Here is a 27,252-nt window from a genome sequence, read left to right on the forward strand (position 1 = left end):
GAGGATTTTCAGAAGTGCCTGTAAGAGTTAGGAACACAAGCCTCACTGACTCCTCCTCAAAATGCAGTAATGCTCTAAATGAAATGCCATCATGGACTTCCATAATTTTGACGTATGTGTCTAGATCTTCCAAATTTGCTCCGTTTTACAAGTGACCCTTTTTTCTAAAGCGGCAGGCTGCTAACTTGGTCTTTGGGCCGGTAAGGAAAGCTGTGTTCTACCTCTTGTGCCTGCACTTGTAAATGAGATGATGCAGCTAGAACTTATTTTGCAGTCCTGTGGATGGACCACTGAGCAGGAATAGACTTCAGCTTCTTCTTCTGCAGCTGCATAGGCTGTGCAATACCTAGTTTCACAGTCACTTTTCCCCTTACTAACTTCACTTTAAAGTACCCCAATTGGATGGAATAAGTTATATTAGACCTATTTCTGATTAACAAGTCAGCAATCCAATATTCCTTATTTCAGTATTCCCTAGGAGCACCAGCCATGGTATGGACCACATTGTGCTAGGGGCTGTACAGATCAGAAAATAAGATGGTTCCTACCCCAATCAGCTTGCAGTCTGAGACATGAGACAATAGGTGGAAAGAGAGATGGGAGCAAAAGGAAACAGACAATACCTGGGCAGCATGATATAGGCAGTGGTCTCAACATAGCAGTTGACTAACCAAGATTTTTCTATGCATCACTACAATTGACAGGTGTTTTTTTTCCCCCACTCAGTCCCCTCTCTGAGGAGGTGGTGAAGAGATCAGTCATGTGTGTCTTGGCTGAGATACAGGTGGACTGGGGAGGCACCTGAGAAATCCTGAATAACTCTGAGAAGAGCTCCATCTGTCTGACAGTCCCACAGCCAATTATGACTGAAGCAATACAGCTCTACACCCGTATCCTACCTAGCTTTGGTTCTAAAAAAACCCACTAAAGCCTTTGAGATCATTGCCATGTAACACATATGCAGTGCCACCAAAGTTAAATCAGATTTTTTATAGCGTTCTCCACACAATTCATTCTTGGGAGGGGGAATATCGTTAGCCTTCAGGATTTCTGAAGCCATCAAAATTCCCCTATAAGAGCTCCAACGAGACAGCAGAACCCATCTATTATTCCACCCAAGTCCTATTTCTCCAACTTCCTTTTAAAAAATAGTCTTTCTTTACCAGAAGATGAAAAAAAACTTTTCCATTCATTACATACATAATATACAGTACATTACTTTTAATATATATATAACAATTTGCCTGAGGAATCAATTGGCTCCCAGAAAAGACGCTCTAATCTATCAAATAAAAAAAAACAAAAACCTTTCACAACCTTCCACAAGAGATTAAACATATGAAAATCTACAAGACCGGGTACTTAAATCATAGGCAGATTAGGAGGCATACTGGAAAAAAGTCAGGAAATTCAATGCAGCGAGGGTTGACACGCTTCAATTTACATCATTGTACCTTTCTTGTGTCTAACCTAGAGGGAACTGATCCTTTCAAGCAAGGACGATTGAAACAAGGAATCTAGGCAATTCAAAATGCAGTTTGGATATTAGTAAACATTTTTAGACCCTTTTTTTACCTCAGTGGCAGTTAAATGCTTGTTATTTTTGTCATTCCAGCTCTCCCAATGAGAGTAGCACCTGCAGGACAGACAGCCAAACATAACCAAATTCAGGCAAGGCTCAGGTGACATTTGTGGGTGGAGGGAGAGGTTTTGCACAACTTGTGAAGACTATAACCTCACCATAAATGGAGCTTTCCCCACCACTGACTGTTGAGACAGCATCTACCATGGAGCCTTTGTTCCCTGCTCCTGGACTGCTAGATGGCTGTGGAAGCCAAACATGCCTTTCTTCAATTGCCCAGAGATTGTCACCTTTCCTGTCAGGGACAGACCTGACACAGTTACCCAAGCATTGGTCTGGTCCAGTCCGCAGTTCTTACGGTTTGAGGCGGCCCACATTGCAAGCAACAAGGGACTAGAGAACACCTCACCCTGGTGCTACATACACTGTTGGATCCAAGTGCCAATTTTAATTTTCACTGGACTATTCAGGGCACAACACATGAAGGAGCTTGATTACCCCTCTCCATGACCAGGACCTACCCTGACAGCTGTGGTTCTGCAGGGCAAAAAGTTTAGTGTCCTCACAAACTCACAAGGTCAGGAGAATGGGCCTTTCAGGGGACAGGCCCCGACCAAAGGAATCCCCCTATCTAGAGATGCTAAATGGATTACAGATTTTACGACCTTTAGAATGCAATGCAAGAGTCGCCTTTTCATCATCAATCTCCCATGAAACCTTCCCTGGAAGCTGGAGGAGAAGGAATCTGAAGAAACATTTTTGCCACATTTTTTCTGCTGCATTATGACAATGTCAAATCCACAGATTATGGTCACCTCCTACATGCACAGGCCAGAGAATTTCACCCAGTCATTCCCACCTCAAGCCCTGTAATATGTCATTTTGGTTGTACTTAGGGATTGCGGTGACAGTTGCAGTATATAAACCCAAATATACTGATTGATAGACAGTCCTTCCGTTACGGAGTTGGAGGACTGGGCTATTCTGTTGAGCTGCAGCAGGTGGGCCTTGCAGATCAGCTGCTTGTTGGAGAAGTCAGTGATGTGGGTTCTGGGTATATTCCTAGTGTCATCTGTTATTTACACCAGTTCTGGAATAGAGGTGGTCACAAACAAGCAGATAGTTCCCTTTCAGAAATCCTGACTAACCACCAATGCCCAATTCCCAGAGAGCAACCCTGCCCCAAGAACTGATTCTAGTCAGATTACGGCAAAGGGCAAGCTGCCATTTTCAACAGCTCCCTGCTCCCATTGTAAGACAAAGCAAAAAACAAAGCACCACACACTCTGTATAACAGTGCCATCATACATTATGGGTGGGTGATTCATAAATGCCTAATGGATTTAGGAGCAAGAGGCTCATTTATTTCCAATGGGACTTGTGCACTGTTTTGTAAATCTACCCTCCTATTTGTTTTTAAAGACAGACTTCTAGACTTTCACTTGTGTTAAGGGGCTTATTCCTTCACCCTCTCACTTCCCTGGTCCTTCTCGCATGAACAGAGACCAACAATAGCCGAAGTCCAAAGGTGCCAACAATTCGATGTTTATTGGGGTGAACTTCCAGCAAGCATGATTCCAGTTTCCTTCCTCAGTGTCCCCCTTTCCAGCTCTGACACCACAGAGCCTTGCCTGTGTCCCTGTTCCCATTCCCCCCCTTAGCAAAACATGATTCCAGTTCCCCCACCCCCATTCCCTGTTCCCATTCCCCCCCCTTACTTCCTGATTGACTGCAGACTATATCGTAAAATTTGAGTTCTGCTTAGCTATCCCTTAAATTTCAGTAAACTGATTGGTTAACTAACCAATCATAACACATTGTAACATGATTATTTAACCAATTATATCCCATCACCTTAGTTGGTTTATACCCAACAAAATTAATTATACAGCAGACAGAAACAATCACAGAACCAGACAGCGATTATACAGACAAACAATAGGGAAGTGGAGACTACAGCGATAGAACAATACAGGAATGAGGATTTCACATCCCAGCTATTGAGAAGCGAGTTCTTGACAGACAGGATGCTATCAAACTAAGTTTCCTTTACATCTTCTAGGCTCTTCATTTTCTCTGGAGGTGATAGGAATCAGGGGCAGCTCCAGACACCAGCGCACCAAGCGCGTGCCTGGGGCGGCAATCTGCGGGGGGTGGCCTGCCTGTTGCCGTGAGGGTGGCAGTCAGGTCCGCCGGTCCTGCGGTTTCAGCAGCAATTCAGTGGCGGTTACGCCGAAGGCGCAGGACCGGCGGATCTCCCGCAGGCATGCGGCCGAATCCGCGTTACCAGCGGACCTCCTGCAGGGATGCCGCCGACGGCTGCCTGACTGCCGTGCTTGGGGCAGCAAAATACATAGAGCCACCCCTGATAGGAATATCAGGACAGGATTGTATTCCTAACAGCCCAATAGCACCTTATTTCAATGTGACTAGTTTGGAATGGGAGGATGTGACCGTTCACTTCCCAGTTTATGGTTTCCTCTGCTGCTTAGACAAAGGCCTCAGCCTAAGAACAGGGCCTCAGACTGTCACAATGAGAAAAGGCCCTTACACAAATTCTGTCTTTTATACCTCTAGAACTAGCTAAGTGATAAGAATACACGTAAATTCTTAAGGTATAGGCCTTTGCAGACAGGCCTGACTATTTATATCCTAACAACTTGGAATTTCCTAGTTTTCCATTTTAAATCCCAGCCTTGTAATTGATAGGCGATGTTTTGGACATTTATATCTAGCTTTTCCTGGTTCTATTCAATTGCATTTTATAACTCAGATGTTTTTGTTAGCCAATCCTGACATTAATATCAGCAGATATATGGGGGGTTTATAGCAACTACATTCAGCAAAAGAGAAATAATATTCAACACAGGTCTAGAAATCAATACAGCAAATTAAGTTGACTAGCTAGATTCAGCACAGCAGTGGTCTTGACTTAGTTGACACCACGTGCCTGAATAAGGCAATCTGAAATCCTGTTGGAGCATACAGAAAATTACTTTCTGGTTAAATTTTGATTAGAAAAGCCTTAAAGACCCCGAATAATCTTGCATTATAAATTGGACTGCTTCCTCGAAGGCATTCAATGACAAACCCTTGTGAAATGTCAGAACAACCTTCTTTTACCCTGGCAACACTTTTCCAGTTTTAGTCACACTTTTCTATTTCCCACCAGTGCCATTCAATAGCCACTCTAAGCCCTTGGGTGGGAGAGCAAGAGCGCGGACCTTACTATCCCCACGCATGTTCTCCCACCTTGAGCAGCAAATTGTTTTCAAAAAGTTTGAGATTAATCCTTATTGCTGCACCTCCATGGTAATTGTGCCTGGGGCTTCTGAAGAGCTTTCTCCTGGCTCCTCTACATGTGTAGATGCTGATGGAGATGACTAAGAGGAGTGAATAAAAACCCTAATGCACTATTCACTGAACAGCACTAAAGTCTGAAGTGGCTCAGCCTGCATTCACCTGCAGAATTAGGTGGAGGGGGCTGGAGAGGTGGCAGCTCTGAAAGGTTTGCTGCCAGCTTGCAGGCGGGTCACCTTCAGCCCTCTATTGGGGATAGATGTGATCATTCCCCTCTATTTGGCATTGGTGAGGCCTCATCTGGAGTATTGTGTCCAGTTTTGGGCCACACACTACAAGAAGGATGTGGAAAAACTGGAAAGAGTCCAGTGGAGGGCAACAAAAATGATTAGGGGGCTGGAGCACGTGACTTATGAGGAGAGGCTGAGGGAACTGGGATTGTTTAGTCTGCAGAAGAGAAGAATGAGGGGGGATTTGATAGCTGCTTTCAACTACCTGAAAGGGGGTTCCAAAGAGGATGGATCTAGACTGTTCTCAGTGGTAGCAGATGATAGAACGAGGAGTAATGGTCTCAAGTTGCAGTGAGGGAGGGTTAGGTTGGATATTAGGAAAATCTTTTTCACTAGGAGGGTGGTGAAGCACTGGAATGGGTTACCTAGGGAGGTGGTGGAATCTCCTTCCTTAGAGGTTTTTAAGGTCAGGCTTGACTAAGCCCTGGCTGGGATGATTTAGTTGGGAATTGGTCCTGCTTTGAGCAGGGGGTTGGACTAGATGACCTCGTGAGGTCCCTTCCAACCCTAATATTCTATGATTCTATGTTCCTCTGATTGAACCTCCTTCCATTACAACTCCTTATCTCAACAAGTTGGTCGAAGAAACTTTGGTACCAGATCCAGTTGATTCTTTACCACCAACTGTTTCGGCTGTTCAGGATACTGCTGCACCGCCATCACCCCGTTAACCCAAGAGAGCAAAAACCATTTGTGTGCCTGAACTTCAATTGTTTCGCTAGTAATTGCTATTCCAGAGCAGAATAAGCCCTTGCCATTTAAAAGTCTGCTGTAGTCCCCCTGTGACTCTTAGTTAGGTTATACATTGTTTATTAGTCTATAAGGTGCCACAGGACTCTTTAGTGTTTGTTGTTAGCCAGGTAAAATGATAATGCGTGTGTGTTTGGAAAGTTTTTTAAAGTAGGGTGGAGGAATGTGATATTCTGTCACTTTCAATGTTTGCGCACTTGCTCTTCTCCACTGCAAAGCTTCACTTTATTGTAAGTTTCAGTTTTCAATAAAGCTACTGTAGCAAACAGCTGCGTGTCCATCGGCTCCCTTTGTGTCTACCTCCTTCTCTGCTTGCTCCAGAACGATAACTCCCATTATCCGTGGTTTCTTGCTGGTTCTTAACCCTACCTGACTCTCACCCCACCCCACCCCCAACTCCCATGGTTCCCAAATGCTGAGTCAGGAACCTGTTTATGTTAGGCAGGATTCAGGACAGTGGAAGCCAGAGAGATAACCCTCCTTCAAGATGACAAGGTGGAAAATGCTCTAGGTGGCTCTCTAGCCAGGCAAACTGATGGATTTGGCTGGGGTTCACATGGCTGTTTGGGTTCAAGGGCAGAAATGCCAGAGTGTTATAAAACAAACAGCAACAAAGGTTTGGCATGTGTCCCTGCAAATTGAAACCACGGAATTCCACACAGCTTTCATTAGAAATGCAGGGGGTGATCTCCCATTGTAGGGCTGTACTTGTTACAAAATGCCAAGCACCATCATCCAAAGAGTCAGCTTTCTGCAAGTTGTTGCTGTACACTGAGCAAGCCAGGCCCCATACACAAAGGTTCTTCTTTGGCTGTGTGCATGTGTCTATAGCTGAGTCCAGTAAGAGTGTCCTACGGTGTCTGCACCATACAGAACACTCAAAAGCACAGGTGATCATTCCAAGAGTGCAGAAGGAAATGAGATCAAATGTCAGAATAGTGAAGGCCATGATGAGTTGGGGAAGAGAAATCATGTCATCATAACCAAATCAGTCCCATATATTAAACGGGAAAATTTTAGAGATGTCAAGGTCTTAATGATCAGCACTTCTGCTCCTTTCACACTAGAGACTGTTTATAAGGCAATCCGATCTTACTCTGGGAATATGGAGAGACAGTTTTGGAATTGAGGCAAGAAAGCGTGCAAACCAGAGAGGGCAGGACCCTCAAAGCAAGAGAAGGGAACGGTGCCAATTTGTGAATAAGAATGTAGGGAAAGATATCTTGCGATATATGATGCCATGAAGCAAATTCCCCCTAGCTATCACACAGACAGAGATAGACCCTGATGAATAAGGTGTAAGCCATGCATTACACATAACAGCATCTCTTCTCCAGATGGTAATAAGTTTTGCCTGCAAAAGGTGAGCTTTCAGTTGGGTGAAACACTTTGCTGTGCTTCTGAGCAGCGCCCTGAGGCTTTCAATAACTATAACTCCTAATCAGAGGGGAAGGACCTGTGGAATGTGTAAATTGCATTTCACTTTGCTAGAATCCATTTGCCTCAGAGTTACAGGCACTGAATAAAACTGAGGGAAAGGGGGTTTAACCTAAGTTTCAGTGCACAGATTCTCGGTCTATACCACAGCATTTTATAGATTTCCTCATACACCTCTCCCCCGATAGAACGCTGTCCTCGGGAGCCAAAAAATCTTACCGCATAATAGGTGAAACTGCGTTATATCGAACTTGCTTTGATCCGCCGGAGTGCGCAGCCCCGCCCCCCCCGGAGCGCAGCTTTACCGCATTATATCCGAATTTGTGTTATATTGGGTCACATTATATCGGGGTAAAGGTGTACTTCAAATACATATGGAAAGCTTGTGTCAAATTTTGGAAAAGTAAGAGGATCTGAGGAGTGTGAGACATCTCCAGTTTCTTTATTTTATATTGCCATTTCTGCAATGGTTTCAAAGTCCACTAGCATTTTGCAGACACTCAAAGGGGGGGGGGTTGTATTTTCTTAATATTATTCAGTCCTAGAATACCAAGATGAAGAAAAGCCCAACTAATTCCCATAGGCCCTTTGACAACATCTCAGCCTGAATCCAAGCTCTGTTCAGTCTTGCAGCAGCAACCAATGCCCAGACGACCCTCAGACCATCTCGGTAGCCGAGTCTTGGCTAGTAGGAGCTGCTTATGCAGAGACATTTCATAGTGAAGTTGGCGGTTGGTGTAATGAAGATTTTTGTCTGAAGAGAATTGTTGGGTAATCAGCGCTTCTCGGAATCAGCTCACTCATTTAAGAGCCTAGCCCTGGGCTGGAGACAGACATTAGGCTCCTCATTTTAAAAGTTGTGGCCAAAGCATAAAAGTAGGAGCAGCGAACATTGCAGGGGTGGACTCCTAGGGGTGGGAATCAATCAATCCCTGAGGGCTAATTTGGATTCTATACACAAAAGCAGACCCCACTTCTATCCCAGCTCTAGGGCATCTTCTCTACCTATCCTTTCAGTTCCCATGCATCCACTCATTTTGCCTTAAAGGTCTTTGTGGGACCAGTGTCCTGACCCTCACTTCCTGGGACAAGGTGCTTCATCTTTCAAAATCCTGAAGAGAATTGTCAGAAGAGGAATACAGGAAGCAACCTGAAAATCCCCAGAGGACAGTAGGAGCTGGGAAGCCATCCCATTCCTTCTGCCAGCACTGCTAACTAGGGAACCCTGGGAGTTCTTAGCAATCCCCTCTCTGAAATACCTCAATCCCTAGCCAACTGCTGCCAGGGACCCCTTAGGTCTTGTGGTGAGGATTATAAGGTGTGTATAACCCTAAGCCGTGGAAGCAGGCAGTGAGGGAGGAAAAGATAAGCCTGCTTCCTACTTCTTTAGGTTTGGGGGGCAGTGGCCTTTTCCTGGTACTTAACCCCCAAAACTCTGTTTGGGGCTAGTGCTCAGACAACACCCATAGGAGGTCCTCCCCTAGTCCTCCAGAAGACCTCTGACATATGCTGGGGATTGCCAGTCCCAGTATAGGGCAAGTGGAGAGCGTAACCATGTAGTAATTACTCTAGAACTGTGACCAGCTGCCTTCTTGTGGTTATCTACCAGCAGTTTGCAACGCTTGTGATTTTTACCCAACAGTAAACAAAGCCTTGTGCTGTTTTGTGACTTAAGGCCACTGTGAGTTAACTTATGTTAATTTAGGGCAGGTCGACACTTACAAAGGCTGTGCCAGTGTAGCACTTCAGTGACGAGGCCACTACACGGACAGGAGAGCTGCTTCCGTCAGCGTAGTTAACCCACCTCCACAAGAGCTGGGAGCTAGGTTGACAGGAGAGGTCCTCCCGTCGACACAGCGCTGTCTGTACCAGGGGTTAAGTAAGGTAGCCTGGAAAGGTTGAGAATCACTGCTCTGTATATGCTGGTGCTTAAAGCACTCATGTGGTGGGAGGAGACTTGGATTGAAGTTCCTGCTCCAAATTGGGGATTCAAACCTAGGGTTTGATTCGTCTGAATTTCTCTTTTGTATTATATCATAACAATTCACTGATAGACACAAATCCATGAACTGTACTGGCCAGCCTGAATCTGCTTTTTCGGGGCAGGGGGGCAAGAAGTGATTAAGTCAACTCTAAAATGGAGTCCTGATTCTGGAGGGCCCCTCTAGTTAACACTATGCTAGAATAAATAATATTTTATGTTAATCAAGGATAATATATATTCTCCAAAGTATTTGATGTTGTATCTATTAAGTTGTAAGTCACTGTACAGCTTCTTATATGACACGATGTCTTGCCATTCTTCCAGTTCTAATAGGATATTCAGAGCATTTTCCCATCTAGAAGTTGCAGTCTCAGTTTTAGCACTGTTTAAGCAGTGTAAACCTCTGCAAATCTCTCTGGTAATGCCTTCCTTTGTCATCTATTAAATAAAACTCTCACCAAGTTAATTGCTTCTCTGGTTAGCATTTCATTTTTATTATCTCTTTGTAACAGGAAACTTCTCATTTGAAAAAGCAAACAAAATAGAAAAACCCTGAGATCTGGATTATTTTTAATATTATCTATACCAATACATACTTGCTGTCAAATAATTGGGTAAAAAGGACCTAATTATTTATAGTTAATATGGACTCCCAATTGAATATCTCTTCTAGTGACAGAAATGGGAGCATTTCCAATTGACTTCAATGGGCATTGGGTCTAGCCTTTAGGTCCAGTTTTTCCATGGAAAAGTGTGTTTTAGAGTAAACAAATGTTTATAAAGTGTCTGTTTCCCATGGAAAATGATTTTTGTTGTTGTTGTTGAAGAGGGCAAAACCAAAATATTTCATCCAAAGAATGAAATATTTAAATTAAGAACGGCAGCCATGGTGCCTCAGGGAAGTTGTAGGTCAGTTTCCTTATGACTCCATTCCTCTCTATTGGCTGGGATCCTTAGCTGTATCACAACTCCCATAATGCACTCTTGACAGGGACTTCAGGATGCCCCCCCCTCTACTTTTTCCAATAAGTGCATCATGGGAAATGTAGTCTAATCAGGAAGCCTATACAGAAGAATTGGAGTTTTAGACACCTGAACTACAACTCCCTTTAGGTACTGCAGCAACATTTCCAAACTGCAAGAATTTCAGTTTTGGCTGGAATATTTCTCTATTTGAATTTTTCTACAAACTGAAATTTTGCTCAGGACAAGCAACCTCTCCCTTCCCTCCCCACACACGCACAAAACCCCCTGAGCTTGCATTTGAAACTTCGTTGGTTTACCTGCACAGAACCCCGGTAAAGTGAATAGCTGGGGGCTCAGTGACAGTGAATGCAAATGAAGTACGTTCAGACTAACAAGCTAAATGATCACAATTGATTGGGACATGCTCCTATCGTGCAGGAGGAGTGATTTATTCAAGTTTGTTCTTTGCCAACGCCCTGTTTGGCTTCACAAATCTTTGTGATGAAAAAGTGTCAACAACAGAAGTGTCAGATTTCTGTGGAGTGGAGTTAGCTTTGGCACTTCCCTGAAAATGAGGGACATTAGAGGGGCATGCAACAAACCAATTAACATGGCTGATCCTGTCCCCTCTTTCTGGGAGTCCAATCAATTGTGTGTCTGACCAGTGAGCTCAATTCTCCACATCATCCCCTTTGACACAATCTTCATGATCCTGTCCTTCGCAGGTCTGGCTGCATTAGCAGTATTGTCAAACTCCAGTCCATCCAACCTTTGTCACTTCTGATTGTCCTTAGGATAAGGCCTTCCCCCCCTCCCCCTTTACTATTTGTGAGCATGGGGGAGAAGGCCGACACTTGTTCAGTAACTTTTCATTGCCACTTTATTCACACTGCAAAACCTCTTACTGTTTCCAATATTGCCAAATTCCCAAGCATTCAAAAATCATGGGAAAGGCCCCCGCAAAATGTCACAAGTTTGGCTTAAAAATAAAAGCTTTTTAAACTAATCCATATAGGGTTCTCTTTATTTACTTCCGAGTTGAGCTTTTCAGGTTTACTTTGAATGTTTTCTTTGCAACCATGATGGTTAGAAACCTTCTTTTAAAAAGTGAAAGCTGCGATTCTTGCAAATTCACATGACTCCAGCATCTAGGGCTTTGAGGAAAAAGTACCAAATATCACAAGACTAGCGAACAAAGATCACAAGATTTGGCAAGAGTGCCTCAGTGTTTATGTGGCTTCCAGTTAGGGTGGGAATACAATTCTGATCCATCCTCATTTCCTTTAAGTCTTTCTGATAAAAATGGGAGGGGGTGTTGGTTTTTTGCCCTGGTTTTGTGCAGGCTATTTGCTTCATGAGGCATCTAAGTAGCTTACAGTCAGGGCTTCCAGGTACCAATGAGCTTCCTATCCTGAGTCACCTGACTCAACCTCTAAGTCCCAGGATGATTTAAAGGCCCTGAGGCTCCCAGCCACAGCCGGAGCCCCAGAGCCTTTCAATCTCAAAAGGCCCTGCCTCTTCCGGTTGAGGCCACGCCTCTTCTGGTTGAAGCCACGCCCACACTCAGGACTCCAGCGTACCAGCAAGTCCTTTAAGTTACTTTCACCCCTGCTCTTACTACTCTATCTTCACAGCCCAATAACCGGAACTTTTACATCTCAAAACTGCCTTATCTCTAAGGCGAAGTTTTCAGAAATGCTTAAGGGGGTTAGGGTCATGAATCCCATTGGCTTTCAGCGGAGCTTGTGCTTTTAAAAATCTCCCCTTAAAGAGGGAAGCAGTCACATTAAATTGCCTGTAACAGGGTATACAGGCCCTTCAAGGCTTATTCGAGGGACCCTCAGGGGGCTAGTACCATGTCATTCCAGGTCTGACGGCAAGAATTCCTGTCTAGCAGGGAGTAAGGCAGTCACTGAGCGGGACAGAGGATCTCAGGGAAGCAATCTGGGATTTGTAATGAAGCCCATTCTGTTGGCCTTAGCTTTAGGGTCTGCAGTCAAAACTCCACGATGAGGATGTGCTGAACTCTCCTATCTTCTCACCAGTGAGGTAACAAGCCTGTCATTTGGTAGTCCTGAGCGGGCCTCTCCCTGAAGTCCTGGAGAGCAGAGCAGGCTAGGACAGGTGGCCCATCAAGCAACCATGTTTGTAATTGTAGATTTCAAGTCACAATCTGGTCTTTGCTGCTGTAGCAGCACAACTACATGCTGCTCCTTACCCTCGGCAGCTTGTAAGATAAAGGAGAGATGTTCAAAGGCACCAGACTGCCATTTGCACCTAATAGCTATTGAGATTCGAGGGGAGTTGGGCACTGAACTGCCGATGGTGCATCTGAAAAAATCTCCTGCTAAACCTAGACCCTACTGAATGAAGCCTCCCATCTGCCCATCTTACAGTGATGCAAAGAGCTTGTCTCCATAGGGAAATTTACCTGCAGAACTATACTGATATCATAGCACTGTAGTTATACCAGTGTAAGTCCTGATGTGATCACTCTTACTCTAGAACGAGGGCCTTTCTCCGCTATAGCTTATGTCACTTTAGAAGTTATGCAAGCTATATCCAAAAAGGGAGCTCATTCCAGAAGAAGGGTGTCCACACGGAGTTATGCTGGTCTAACTTTAGCACTATAATTAGAATCATCCAGTTCTGCTGCTAAGTTTCCCCATGAAGACAAGTCCAAGGTGATTTGTGTAACATCACACAGCAAGTCCATCCCAGAGCTGAGATTGCAATCCAGATCACAGGACTCCTACTAAAAAGAAAGAAAAATCCTTCCCTATAAAAGAGAAAGATTGAGAATCTTTAAAACCCATGATCCAACAGAAATAAACAAAGCAACCCATTATGGACACATGACTTTCAGGTTATTAGGACTCTGGAGATTATGATTTATGACCATTTAAAAAAAAGGAACAGGATTGTATTTTCTTACATTCCTTTTTAAATGGTTAAATTTTTGAATTTACACCATCCTCGCTTTTTCACATCAGCTTTAGCTGGGAAAACAGCTGAATTTTTTAGAAAGTGCCATGCTAAAGAAACAGCTGCAGTAGAGAAGATGAGAAACTGTTCTGTAGCCTGAAATACATATTGGTAATGAAAAGATAAATGATTATGAATGATCCTAGCAATAACTATTTTGCTTTGCTTCACAATAAAAGTTACACAGTGAAAGTATTTAGCTGCGTAATAGAAAATGTATGTCAAACCTCAAGGATATTGGATTCTTATAGCTTAAACAAATATGTATTCATTGGGAACTAAGGTCATTCGGGGGAAAACCTTGATGGTGAAGAAACTTAAGTTAATAGCTTTTTCTCCATTCAAGCCATGCACTCACATGTACTGTCATTAATCTAACTGGTGGCAATTCAGTTAATTCTATTTTAGACATACACATCTATTTTCCTCTACCCCCATTTCCAGAAGATGTTTTAAAAATATATTTCAGAAAACCATCCTAATGTGCAGTTATATTGAGCATTGTCATGAGAGCAAGGAAAAGGATTTTTGAAACAGAGTCCACAGTACAATTTTTAGACTATATCTGTGACAATTCTTTAGGCATTAGTATCACTTAGACCTCTTTGGACCTTAGCTGTACATGCCAACCTCCCATCTCCCGTTCACCTGTGTTCATTCATAGCCCATTGAAACAAAGGCTGCTCCAACCTCTAATCTCACATCAAAAATAGAGTTGAAGTTTTTTTTCATTGAAACTCCGCTCCCACTCCCACCCCCACCGAAAAACAAAAACAAAAAAAAACAAGTTAACCAAAATGTTTGTTGTGGTTGAAACAGTCTAGGTTTGTCAAAACACCGGAAAACTGAAATGTAGGGTTCTTTTTAAAAAAATACAATTAGTGGTTTTTGAAGGGCTGTGAAGCGATTAAAAAAAAATCAGTCACAATTAATCATGCTGTTATTAACAGAATACCATGTATTTAAATATTTTTTTATATTTTCCATATTTTCAAATGGATTGATTTCAATTTCAACACAGAATACAAAGTGCACAGTGCTCACACTTTATATTTATTTTTAATTATAAATATTTGAACTGTAAAAATAAAAGGTTGATTTTATTTTTTGGTAGTTCAAGTTTTATAGTTTCTGCATCAGAGAGTTGCTCTTTTAACACTTCTGAAAGCATGCTCCACACCTCGTCCCTCTCAGATTTTGGAAGGCACTTCAGATTCTTAAATCTTGGGTCGAGTGCTGTAGTTATATTTAGAAATCTCACAATGGTACCTTCTCTGTATTTTGTCAAATCTGCTGTGAAAGTGTTCTTAAAACAAACATGCTGGGTCATCATGCAAGACTGCTATAACATGAAATATATGGCAGAATGCGGGTAAAACACAGAGCAGGAGACATACAATTCTCACCAAAGGAGTTAATTAAGTTTGTGACTGAACGCATTACTTTTTTTAAACGAGTGTCATCAGCATGGAAGCATGTCCTCTGGAATGGTGGCCAAAGCATGAAGGAGCACACAAATGTTTAGCATATCTAGCATGTAAATACCTTACAATGCCAGATACAACAGTGCCAAGCAAATCCTGTTCTCACTTTCAGGTGACATTGTAAATAAGAAGTAGGCAGCATTATCTCCCATAAATGTAAACAAACTTGTTGTGATTGGCTGAACACGAAGCAGGACTGAGTGGACTTGTAGACTCTAAAGTTTTACATTTTTTTGGGGGGGTTACATAATGGCACTCAAAAATAAAAATCTACATTTGTAAGTTGTGCTTTCACTATAAAGAGATTCCACTGTGGTACTTGTAAGAGGTGAATTGAAAAATACTATTTCTTTTGTTTATCATTTTTATGGTGCAAATATTTGTAATAAAAATAATATATAAAGTGAGCACTGTACACTTTGCATTCTATGTTGTAATTGAAATCAATATATTTGAAAATGTAGAAAAAGATTCAAAATATGATATACATTTCAATTGGTGTTCTATAGTTTAACAGTGAGATTAAAAAAAATAATCATGATGAATCATGGTTTTAATCACAATTAATTTTGAGTTAATCGTGTGAGAACTGCAACTGGACATATTCACTGGAAGTTTTCGAAACATTTGTCCCTATATTTCCCAAGAAACCAATTAGCATTTCACTGGCTCTAATCACAAGCCTGTGGCTTTAGAGCAATGCAAGGTACACCGCAGGTTACAATGCACAGTGCAGGAAAGTAGGCAACAATAGCAGGCTAGGGCCCTTACAGTGAATTTTTTGGATGAATTGTTTTACTGATTGAAAAATGCAGTTTTGGTTGACCAGAAATTACTCACCAGTTTGATAGAATAGGCGATTCATGTGGACACACATTTAAGGGACAGAGTGAGCGTAGGCACGTATACACGTTACCCGACACTTGCCTGAGATTTGGAGTGCCCAGGTTTGAGTCCCCAGCTGAGAAGCCTTACCCAACCAGCTGGGGTTATATTTTCATTTCCTAAAGTCAGAACTCAGTAGGGCTTTGGGTGGGGGCTCAAGCCATGGAGCGTTATTTATTTTAGAAAAGGACAGCTGGACAGATTGAACCCAGCCATTGCCAAACTGCCCCCCAGGCAGAGGGTTACAGTAGTTAATAGAAGGCACGTCATCTCCTGGGAGCTGGGAATCTGTAGCCTTGTTTATAAATTACGCAGTTCAATAAAGCTGTTGCTGTGGGCTGCACGTGGCTTCCTGAGGCCAGAACATCTAGTGCCCACCCCCTCTTGCAGCCTTTGGGCAGAATGACTGCTGGAGCTTGCTAGGCAAGGCAGGTGCATGCCTCCCTCAAATGCAGATGTTGTCTGGCTCTAGATTTATGACCACACAGCTGAGTTTAACAGGCAATAACTGAAGTCCTATTGGTTATGAATAAGAATGGCAGAGATACATGTATTGTGAATATCTTCATTTTCTCCCTTGGGGGCTGCATTGAAAAGGTTCTATCAGGCTCCAGCTGCCAGTGTGACATAAGATGTTACTGATATAATGAGGGAGGTCGAGTTTCCTCTCCCTGCACCACTGTGCATGAATGTGGCTCAGTGACAAAGCCAGTCACGGTAGCACAGTGGTATTACCTGGCTAAGTATACAGATGCAGTAGCACGTGACCAGGTAATCACTTGGACTGGGATGACTGCAGCAACTAGGCTCTGGGATGAAACAAGGGACCCAAGTCTCAGATAATTATTTATGTATTTTAGCCACCAAATTAACCTCCATCAGATGCTGCATCTTCTTAATGACAGTCTGAGGTAACACCGCAGACACAATCACATGCATATATAGTCAATTAAAATAAGCCATTAGATCTAGACACATTCTAATCATAATTAGCAGATCCCCTAATGCAACCAAGGTGACACAACCAAGAGATGTTTATCACTCGAACAGAATACTGTTACAGGACAGTGGTCTTCTCTCACCAGATAAATACCAAGACGCAACCAAAACAGCTAGTGATCTAGATCCAGAAGTGATCTACAACTGTAGATAAAAGTCTACACGTATACACAGACAGAGGTTTGTTTTCAAAGTGGGAGATATTCAACCTATGATAGTGTCTCACATTTTTGATGTCAATTATATTAATATTTGTGCTACGTCATTGGGCCAAATTCCCCCTCTAGTAAACCCAAGTCAGTCAGTGAGGTGACAAGATCGTTTGTATTTGCATGCAGCAAGTTGTTGGTTGTCTACTTTAAGCATGTGCTACACTGTGACTCACTATCTACTGCCTTCCCCTCAGCCACATTCCAGTGCCCGTACTCAGAGCAAGCAGCACCTCACGCTGCTAGAAGCTTCAAAGCTGCTCCACACGTCACTGACTACAGCCAGAAGCTGTGTGGTCACAACACTGTGTGCCCTACTCCTCCCTCCTAGCGGCCTGAGCATGCTTCATCTCAGCGCAAACGTGCCCCCACACAGTCCCCTGCCGTCAGTGGAAGATCAGACTCGTTCCAAGTCAGGGCAAGAGCTGGATTCTCTAATGCCCCTTGGATCAGTACTGCCAACCCCAAATCAGGCCTCAAAACATCATGAGGTTTTTTTTTCCCTACTACATTTTGGGGTTTTTTTTAAAAGTTTATTTTTGGGGTGTTGTGAACCTTTAGGGTACACTCTGAGCATATTTACAGGCATTTCTCTGAAAGCATGAGAGTCAGCAGGTTATTCCCTGGTAGGTCAGGAAAATGCTACCAACACAGAAATAGGCAGGGGAGTGAAAGAGGAAGCCACAAATGTAGCTGTATCAGTGTTAATTTTACAAGTGTCTTACACCCATTTTACTTCTGGACCCAAATCCTAAATGTTCTCTGTGCTCCATGTTTATCTCAAGTGTGATTAAAGGCTTTGTTCCTTTCAGGAACCCAAAGTTCACATTTTTAAAGGGAGGCAGAAGCCAGCCTGTGACCAAATTCTCCCTTGATCAGTACCTTCTTTTCCAAGGGTCTGTACTGTTCTCCAGTACTCTGTTATGCCCTCCTGAGGGGCTCCATTTCAGTCCTCCTAGAGCATTGGAGAAAACAGCAACACAAGCCTTGGAGAGTAAGGCGGGGTCTGATTTATATAGGCCTCAGACTCCTCCCACTCCCAGCGGCCTCTGCTAGCATTAGTGGTTAATTAGAGAAAGAAGGACCACACCTTAGTTCTAATTTCCTGGGGGAAGTTCACTCCCTATAGCTGCTGTTCCTCAGGCTTAGTCAACACCTACAATGTATACTGGTGTATGTATGTCAGTCAGGGGTGTTATCAAACCACTCCTCTGGCTGGCATGGCTATCCAACAAAACCCCCAATGTAGACACAGTGACAACATTCAGGGAGTTGGTGTTTCTACAGCAAAAGCAAAACTGCTTTTCTCATCATAGGCTGTAGCTACATTGCGGGGGTCTGCTGGCAGAGCTACGCTGAGATAGGCTCGGGGCGCAGGCAGCACTGCAGAGGACTTGGATTTTTAGTTGTCTTTTTCCATCCCAGTGACCACTCAATCTGTAACAATGGGGGCTGGTAATTAAATTCTTTTAAAATTGAAGCTGAAATTCTCCAATAATTGACTCCAGGACCTGAAGCGATAAGGAAACCCCCAAACAGCCTGTCTCACAACGATATCCCAAGAGTTGGCAATGCTATTGGGTAATCTTTTACACCAGTGCATAGTGAGTGCAAATCCCTAGTTAAATGCTACTAGATGAGACTAGTATTGGTTTACATTCAACTGGCACGGGGGTAAACTGCTGCATGAGTTGTGGAGCAATGGAAAAATCATTTTTAGAAGAAAGTCCATTGTTCTTGTTGTGAATGGGTTAAGTGTAGCAGGGACCAGAACCGATGGCAGCAATCCCAGGTGGAGTCAATGCAAGTGGATGAAAATGGTTCACTCAGACAGCACCAGGATTCCACCAGGAGGGATGGCAGAGAACTTGCCCAAACATCTTTTCATTGCAATAAATAAGCAAGCTTTTCCTCTTGTCTGTTTGTTAAGAGTAGTAATATCATTTTTATTCGATTAAGATATGGAGGCTTATTTACATTCCCCCTGAAATTGAATCAGAGCGGGCTGTCACCCATTGATAATACAATTTAAAGCTCCGGGGCTCTGTTCAATGCAAAAGGAAATGAATGGGCCACTGATAAATATGAACTGCCCGGAAAGATCCACAAAAGCCATGAATCCTCAGAGGGAAAAAGGAGGCCAAGCAAATATCATTTTTCAGCATTTCAAAGTCACTCAAGACTTTTTAATGGTGCTGAGTGCCAACAAAGGGAGAATGGCCTGGCAAGGGAGCTGGGGTGATGGAGTGGCATTCCGGGTCCTGCCTAGTCCCTTCATACCTGGTTAGGCAATGGGGAGGGCTTTTGGTGAGGACATCATGTGGGAATCACAGCCAGAAGTGGAGAGAGACAAAGGACAATGTTTTCTAAAGCACCTAACGGCATGTCTACCCTGCAGTCTGACACCCGCAGCTGGCCCCTGCCAGCGGACTCGGGCTAAGGGGCTGTTTCATTGCTGTGTAGATGTTCAGGCTTGGGCTGCAGTCCAGGCTCTGGGACCCTCCCACCTTCTAGGATTCTAGAGCCAAATCTCCAGACCAAGCCTGAACATTTGGGTATTAGGAAAAACTTTTTCACTAGGAGGATGGTGAAGCACTGGAATGGGTTCCCTAGGGAGGTGGTGGAACCTCCTTCCTTAGAGGTTTTTAAGGTCAGGCTTGGCAAAGCCCTGGCTGGGATGATTTAGTTGGGGATTGGTCCTGCTTTGAACAGGGGGTTGGACTAGATGACCTCTTGAGGTCCCTTCCAGCCCTGATATTCTATGATTCTATGATCTACACTGCAATTAAACAGCCCCTTAGCCCAAGCCCAAGTCAGCTGGCAGGAGCCAGCCATGAGTTTCTAACTGCAGTATAGACATGCCCTAAATAACTTAGGCGGCTTGGCCCAGATCCTCAAAGGTATTTATGTGCCTAACACCCACGGGAGTTAGACACCTAAAGAGCTTTGAGGATCTGGGCCTTAAGACCCATTGGTCACTAAAGTGCGTTTGACAATTTTATCCAAAAGCCAAAAAAAAATAAAAAATAAAAGAAGACAAAGAACAGCTAATAAAAGCTGTTATTTCCTGGGCTTCAGTTCAGGTTTGATGTGGAGCATTGAAAACTGAAAGGTTTTAGGCCCCAATCCAGCAAAGTACAATGGGCAGGCAGATTCCTGCACCTACACCCAGCCTTACTGACATCGTGCTGGCACAGGTGTCTGCCCACAGGGAGTAACGTGCAAGATCAGGGCCGTACTCTGCTGTCTTTGAGAAGTAGGGATGGCTGGGCATGGGAGACTGAGGGTGCCATAGAGATCGGAGGAAACCATAGTCATAATTATCATATATACGTTAAAGTAGCTAGAGGTCTTATAAGCTAGTGGGCAGCCAGCCATGAAATGTAAACTGACCCCCCAAATTATAGTTTAGTTCACATCTGTTTCCTTGGGGCTGGCTTTAACAACACCAAGAAGATGCAGAAACAAAAGCAAAACAACTCAGAGCACATGGTACCCACCACCAGATACCATGGTGGGGATCATCCAAACCACTGACGGGGGGGCCTTCATGGCTGGATCCTTTGGCAGTAGCTGTCCCTAACTTACCAGTGATGAGGAGAGGGCTAGGAGCCCTCCTTGTCAGAGTCCAAATCCCACACGCTGAGAAAGAGCTGACTTGGGGAGTTCAGTCTAGGCTGAATCTCACTGGGGCGGTGGTGAATTGGAGCCAGTGTTTTGCTGGGGCCTGCTATGCAGAGAGGAATATTGAGCAGAGCGAATTGCCCAGGTTCCACGCTGGGTGACAAGAGCTGGAACATGGTAAGTGAAGAGAATCAAGTCATAGTGAGATTTCCTTTCTTTAACTGAGCACTCGCTAAGGGACGTTGTCAAGAAGAGCTCACAGATCTAAGTAGCTGACTCAGGACTTTCCCGGCTATTTTCCCAGCTGTCAGTAGATGGTAGACGTCTCTCCAGGAGGAGAGATGTGTCACTACAAGACTGTTCTGGCCCTGATTCTCCACAAAGGCCAAGCTGTCCCCAGATCTAGCAGAAAGTGGCTCCATTCTGTCTCTGGCATCCTCAGATGCCTGGTCTAGGTGAAGCTGGAGCAGCATGAAGCCAGCAGGACCAGGTGCAGTGGAGATCCATCATGGCCCTTCCACGCTTGACAGACAGGAGACGCCTTGCCTCAACGTCTATCTTCAGACTGATGATCAAAGCAGTCCTGCCCAATTCTTCTATGGCGGTTTATTGCAGGACCTCTGCTGTCTCCTCCATCTCTTTTTTAAGGGATTTTTCCCCTGAAGAACTTTGTTAGTGGTTTTGGGTGGGATGTTCAAAAGCAGTCAATGTGGCCAAAGTCTGCTCCAATTAAAGTCAATGGGAATTGTTCCTAGGCTCTAATCTGGGATCTAATCTGACATCCTGAGGAACACAAGCCTGTAATTTTACCCAGCAATTCCTCCATCAAGCCCATAACTTCTGACTGAGATGGAGCAGATCTCTGAGAAATCATCCAGTCTTGGTTTGAAGACTTCAAATGATAGAGAATCTGCCAAACTGAGGAAGAGAAGCCAGCCCCCGTGGGCTGAGTGAGGGCCATTTCCTAGTCTCCTGACATAGATCCCTCTCCCTCTCTGCTGCTTGAACCAATTTCCCATTCTCATTCCTCTTTCTACTGATCTCAACAGGAGCAGAGTTCAAACAATGCTGCGCCCTTTTGATAACGAACAATGTAGACCTGCCTTGCCCAGCATTGCTTTTTAATAACGCCATGTGCTGATATAGTATGTCATGTTCAGATTGTTTTGCACCTAGCTCTACCTGGCAAGGGATAGCTGTATGTTTCCCTAATGCTTATGCAGCGATCATCACTTTTTCTTTCCAATTGACTCTATCTTTGTATTTGGCAGAGTTCTTTATTCTCGTGTGCTTCTTTTAGCCCCCTATAGGATGGCAATCCCTTTAGCAACTGACTTGTAATTTCATCTCAAGAGTTGTACAAAAATCTGCTTAGCCTAGGCAGATGGGCACTAATGCTGCTAGCAGAGTTCTGATACTGATCTTATCTGCCTAGCTTCATCGATGCATAAGGGACTGTAAACTTAAGATTTCAACGAGTGGAGAACTATTTCTATAGCATTTGTTTTTCTTATCTTTCCCTTATCTAGCAGAGCATCTAACATTTCAAGGATTTTTTTTTATGATGATGATTTTGCTTCAACTCAGCATTTGGCAAACCTTGAAAAAGAAGCTGAAGTTTCATCTGAGAAAGTTGAAGCAGTGGCGTGAAACACAGACACTCTGTCATCCTGTAGTGGGGCAGCTGCCCCACTCCAGTAAGCAGGGGGTTAAAAGCAGCCCTGGAGAGGGCTCCAGCTGAGAAAAAGGCTGGGCTAATTGGGGTAACAGCCACAGCTGGAGCCATGACCCAATCAGGCCACAGCTGGCCCTATAAAAGGGCTGTGGGCGAGACACTCCCTTTAGCTTCTGAGAGAGAAGAGCTAGGTTGCTTGGGAGCTGAGATAGGTACCTGAGGTGGAGCAGTGCTGGGGAAGATGAGAGGAGCTGGGGAGCTCCAGCCTGGTAAAACCCCTGCAGAGGGGCAGCCCAGAGATAGATAAAGGCAGCAAGTCCTTGCTGATGGTGAGTGGTTTACAGACTGCAGTCTGCCCCGGTGAGTGGGGGTGAGATGGTGACTGGCAGTAGCCACTGAGGCAAGGTGGGGCTAGAGGGTTGGGGGTTCCCCTGGGAGGGGAAACCCAGAGTGTGGGTTACTACAGGGGGCAAAACCCTGATGTAAGGGGTACCAGAGTCCAGGAAGGACATGGGGGGGCCAGTGGAAGGTGAGACACTGGCCTGCAGAGGGTGCTCTGGGCTGGAAAAGCTAATTCCCAGGATGACCAGCAGGAGGTGCTGTGCTGATGAGTCTCCCTGCTACACAGCCCCATTCTGTGTTTCAATAAAACCGGGCTAAGAGGTTTGGTGCAAACCACGTATCGAGCTGCTGAAATCTGACTGCAGGGCAGGCTTTTTTCAAACTCTTTCCTATAGATGTGTCATACTTTGGCATACCATGTGTGTCTTAAACAGATAGTTAAGGGTTAATGCCTCTTTACCTGTAAAGGGTTAAGAAGTTCACCTAGCCTAGCTGACACCTGACCAGAGGAACCAATGGGAGGACAAGATGCTTCAAAAGGAAGGAGGGAAGTTCCCTTTGTCTGGGTCAGTTTCACTTTTGACCGGAGTGGGAAAGCTTCAGAATTCAGCCTCTTATCAAGTAGTGAGTATTAGTGAAGGGAATAAATAGATTTATGTTCATTTCTTTGTAACCTGTCTTGTGCAATTAGAGGAATGATCAAATTGGGTATTTGGGTATTTTTTGTGTAACTAAGTTTTTGCCCAGGGGAACATCCTCTGTGTTTGGAATCTGTTGTCTGTGAGAGTAGCTGGTATGCTAATCTCTCCCAGAGGGTTTTCTTTTTACTTTTCTTTAATGAAAAGCCTTTTTTTAATAACCTGATTGATTTTTCCTTGTTTTAAGATCCAAGGGGTTTCGATCTGTGTTCACCAATTTCGTGGTGAAGAAGTCTCGCAAGGCTACCCAGGGAAGGGAATTAGTGCTTGGGAGTGGTGGCAGCCAGACCAGATCTAAGCTGTTAATTGGGCTTAGAGCTTCTCATGCAGGTCCCCTACATCTGTACCCTAAAGTTCAGAGTGGGGAAGGAACCTTGACAATGTGCTTCAAAGATGGTGCACCAGCCCCCCTGCCAAAGAGTCTCTTATAATTAACCAATTTAGTTTACCCCAAAGTATCTCAGAAGGCTTCATGACTGACTACAGTCTATGCATGCACTGAAAAGAGCATCAAATGGGTCACAATCTATCAAAGGGGTATACATCTGTGTATCCAGCAATGTATGGATAATGGGGTTTAGCAGCCAAATGTCCAGGTGAATGAAGGAAACTAGAAGATTGTTTGTGGGGTTTCTTTACAAATTGCATTGCACAGAGGCCACTGACTACCATCAGGTGGACACTACTTTCAGGCACTTTTAAATGTTGTTGTCAGTAGGCTCTCAGTAGAGGACTAGCTGAGACCAGAAGACATCCGGGTTGGTCAAGATGAAAGGCTTTGATCCAACAATCTGTTCCATTTGGAACCTGGACTTTTCCCTGCATTCTGCTCTGCAAGCACATCTTTCTCATTTAAAAATCACCCATTCAACTTAACCCTCACCACTTCTAGTAAAATTACAGCTGGAGCTGTCACTGTCAACTTTTGTGTAGCTTAACAGTGATGCCTGTTTGTACACTTGGTCTGGAATAGCGAGTACAAACTAAACCTCTAACTAAAGCGGGGCAGGCAACACCCTACTTGCAAAATGTGCACATTCTGTAGTAACTATTTATATTCTTATTCCTATTATGAGAACACCTGGAGGTCCCCAGTAATATCAGGCCCCCCTTTAAGCCAGGTGCTGTATAAACACCTAGTGAGAGAAGGTCCCTGCTCCAAAGAACTTACAACCTTAAGAGATAAGACAAAGGATGGAAGGAAAAACAACTATAGAGGCAAAATGATGTGCCCCAGGTCACTGAGAAGACCTGTGGCAGAGTTGGGAACACAAGCTCGTGCCCTATATAACAAGCCGTCCATCCCTTCTAGTTTCACCTGAATTTTTGCAGTGAGAAGAGACACTACAGCTGTAGATTTAGATTAGAGAGGAGTCCTTACATGTGATGTTCAGACAGCCCAGAGTTTGGGGGGTTCCAGGTGTGAGATTTTGGTTCAGGGTCTGGGCAGCACCTTTCATGTATAAAAATCAGAAGCAAGAGGAAAAGCAATAGTTAGGACTAAATGTGAACCTTTCAGTTCACAGGTAATTTGGATAACCCTGTTTGTATTCCTTTCTTCTCACCTTCCTTTACAAACTCCACTTTTCACTGTGCAAGCTGGAACCAACCAATTGGATTTGCTCATGTTTGTGTTTCCTCCTTTATTAGCAGTAGTAAATCCAGCCACACATCATTTCGAATTTCATCACAGGACAGTGGTTTGGTCACACAGGTAAGATTATGTCCATTACAAAATGTCATGCCAATAGAGTGTGCTACAGCAACACATTCAAATGCTGAGATCCTAAATAATGAAATACTGGCTCCAGGCCACAAATAAACTAGCCATTGCTAGGACTGCATTAGAAGTGACCCGAGGAGGAAAGGGGAGAGAGAAGATGATCAGATACAGATGCTGCAGAATGCATATTGTCTTTTAGTGGGTATCTGAAGGGTGCTACTTAATCTATAATGCAGGGGAGGGTGAAGAGCTAGGTAAGCTAAAGGACAAGGATGGCAAAGGAACAAATGGGGATAAACTGGCCAAGAACAAACTGAGGCTGGAAACTAGAAGAACGTTTCTAACCATCAGAAGGGTGAGGTTCTGGAACAGCCTCCCAATGGGAGTTGTGGGAGAGAACAACGTAGTTAGTTTTAAGAGAGAGCTAGACAAATGTATGAGGGGCAGGGCTCAGCCGTCCTGGGCTCGCTTCCAGTTTCTCTCTTAGGTTCCCAAAGCTCATGCTTCATGGTTTCAGCTGGCCACCAGCAAAGGAAACGAAGGGATTTCTTCACACTCTATTTATCTCCTGCCTCTGCAGCATCAGGGATGGCCACAGCTGGAGATGGAAGATTGGATGGGGAGGGCCAGGAGTCTGCAGCGTTGTCTCTCAGGTGCTTGGCTGGCTGGTTCTTGTTCACATGCTTAGGGGTCTGACTGATCGCCATATGTGAAGTTGGGAAGAAATTTCCCCCCAGGTCAGACTAGCAGTGACTGGGGTGGGGGGGAGGTCACCTTCCTCTGCAACACATGGAGGTGGGTCACTTGCCAGGATTATCTGGGTACATCTCACTTAATCAGTTACCAGCCCATGCAGGGGCCTGGAGCACTGGTGCTCCTCACTCCCTCCTGTTGTCTGCCAGTGACACATCATAGCCTAGTCTCCTGCAGGCTCTAGTACTCTGGTCTCATGCTGGTGTGAGGTTTAGTGTGCAGGTGCTGGGTAATGTTGGGGGCCTGTGATAAACAGGAGGCCAGAATATTGGGCCGTTCTAGCTTTAAACACTATGACTCTTTCTAACGTTGTAGTAAAGTAGGTTTGAAGGGTTAAATGCCACCTGGTGCATGTAATTAAGCAGGTAAACTGGCTAGAACTCCATGAATGAGATCAGCCAGTCAGCGATACATATGCAAAAGCAGCTTCGAATGTTGCAAACACTCCTTTTGGGGAGCCCCAAACCTCAGATTTACACACAGACACAGCATTTGCATGGCAGTCAGGTTTTTAAAACCTCTAACTCGCCAATGTTCTGGTGCCCCAAACAAACTCGCATTTACAAAATTCAATGCATGAAACTGCAGATGGAAATTTATATGCTGGGCTATGTTCACTTTGAAAATGTCACTATTTCCAAATGCACAGGCAGAGTTTACCTGTCACTGTCAGGAATAAGGGAATGATCAGTGGCAGGATCATCCCCAGTGACCCAGGGGATCTTGGAAAATAGGGGAGCCCCATCATCAGCTGGCTATGCCAGGTATTTTTAAACATGGAGAATGAAAAATGAAAATGTCCTGGGGACCAGCAAACAAGACATGCTACCAACACCATACTCATGTAACACACTGGCCATGTATGTCTTTGTCCTCCTCTAGTGGTTGAACTAGGTGATTGCTGAATAGATTATGCTGACACCTGGATGAGGCGCTGACTAGCTTTTTGTCCCTGAGGAACTGGTTTGGTCTGCTTTTCTATCCTTGGAACGTGCCACAGCAATGTTCTACAGTAGAATCTTGTCACTTTACATACATTTTTGTACACATTTGACCAGGACAATAATGTTCAGCAGATCGAGTTTTCAAATGATCCCTCACAAGGCATGAGGTGTTTTGTACAAAAATTATCTTCGTTTTGCAAAAAGGGTGGGGGGGACAGACTGTCACAGAGGCTCTTCAGGCTAATGGATCTGATCTATTGGTAGAGAGTAGCAATGCATGCTTTTAAATGCAGAGGTTCTCAAGTCAGATTTCACAGATGCAGGCAATGAGTGTTGTTACAAGCGGTAGCCTGTATGGATTCTGTGTCTTACTCTAAAAATGTATTATAAGGCAATACACTGAGAAGGGGACATCCCCATTCTGCTCCAAAGTCTATATGTGACTTACAAGGTTTGATTTAAGCCTTTCCTGGGATAACAATGATAAACTCAAACAATAACAGATCATAAATCTCAGCATAGGTTCCTCCCTGAGATTGGCTGCTCTGCCTCCCTGTCTCTGATACTAGTTCCTTCCTATCAGAGGGTCACGCCAACCTCTTACATCCGAGTGGATTTAACA

General features: G+C 44.1%; 1 long non-coding RNA gene across 1 annotated transcript; it reads left to right on the forward strand.

The window, feature by feature from the left end:
* The first annotated feature begins 22,914 nt into the window (after positions 1–22,914).
* LOC135984069 (uncharacterized) lies at positions 22,915–26,854 on the forward strand. Its single transcript, XR_010601991.1, has 3 exons — positions 22,915–23,136; positions 24,861–24,924; positions 25,421–26,854. It is a non-coding gene; the product is annotated as an uncharacterized LOC135984069 (long non-coding RNA).
* Positions 26,855–27,252: the final 398 nt, after the last annotated feature.

Source organism: Chrysemys picta, chromosome 5, assembly GCF_011386835.1.
Source record: "Chrysemys picta bellii isolate R12L10 chromosome 5, ASM1138683v2, whole genome shotgun sequence".
NCBI classification, from domain to species: Eukaryota; Metazoa; Chordata; order Testudines; family Emydidae; genus Chrysemys; species Chrysemys picta.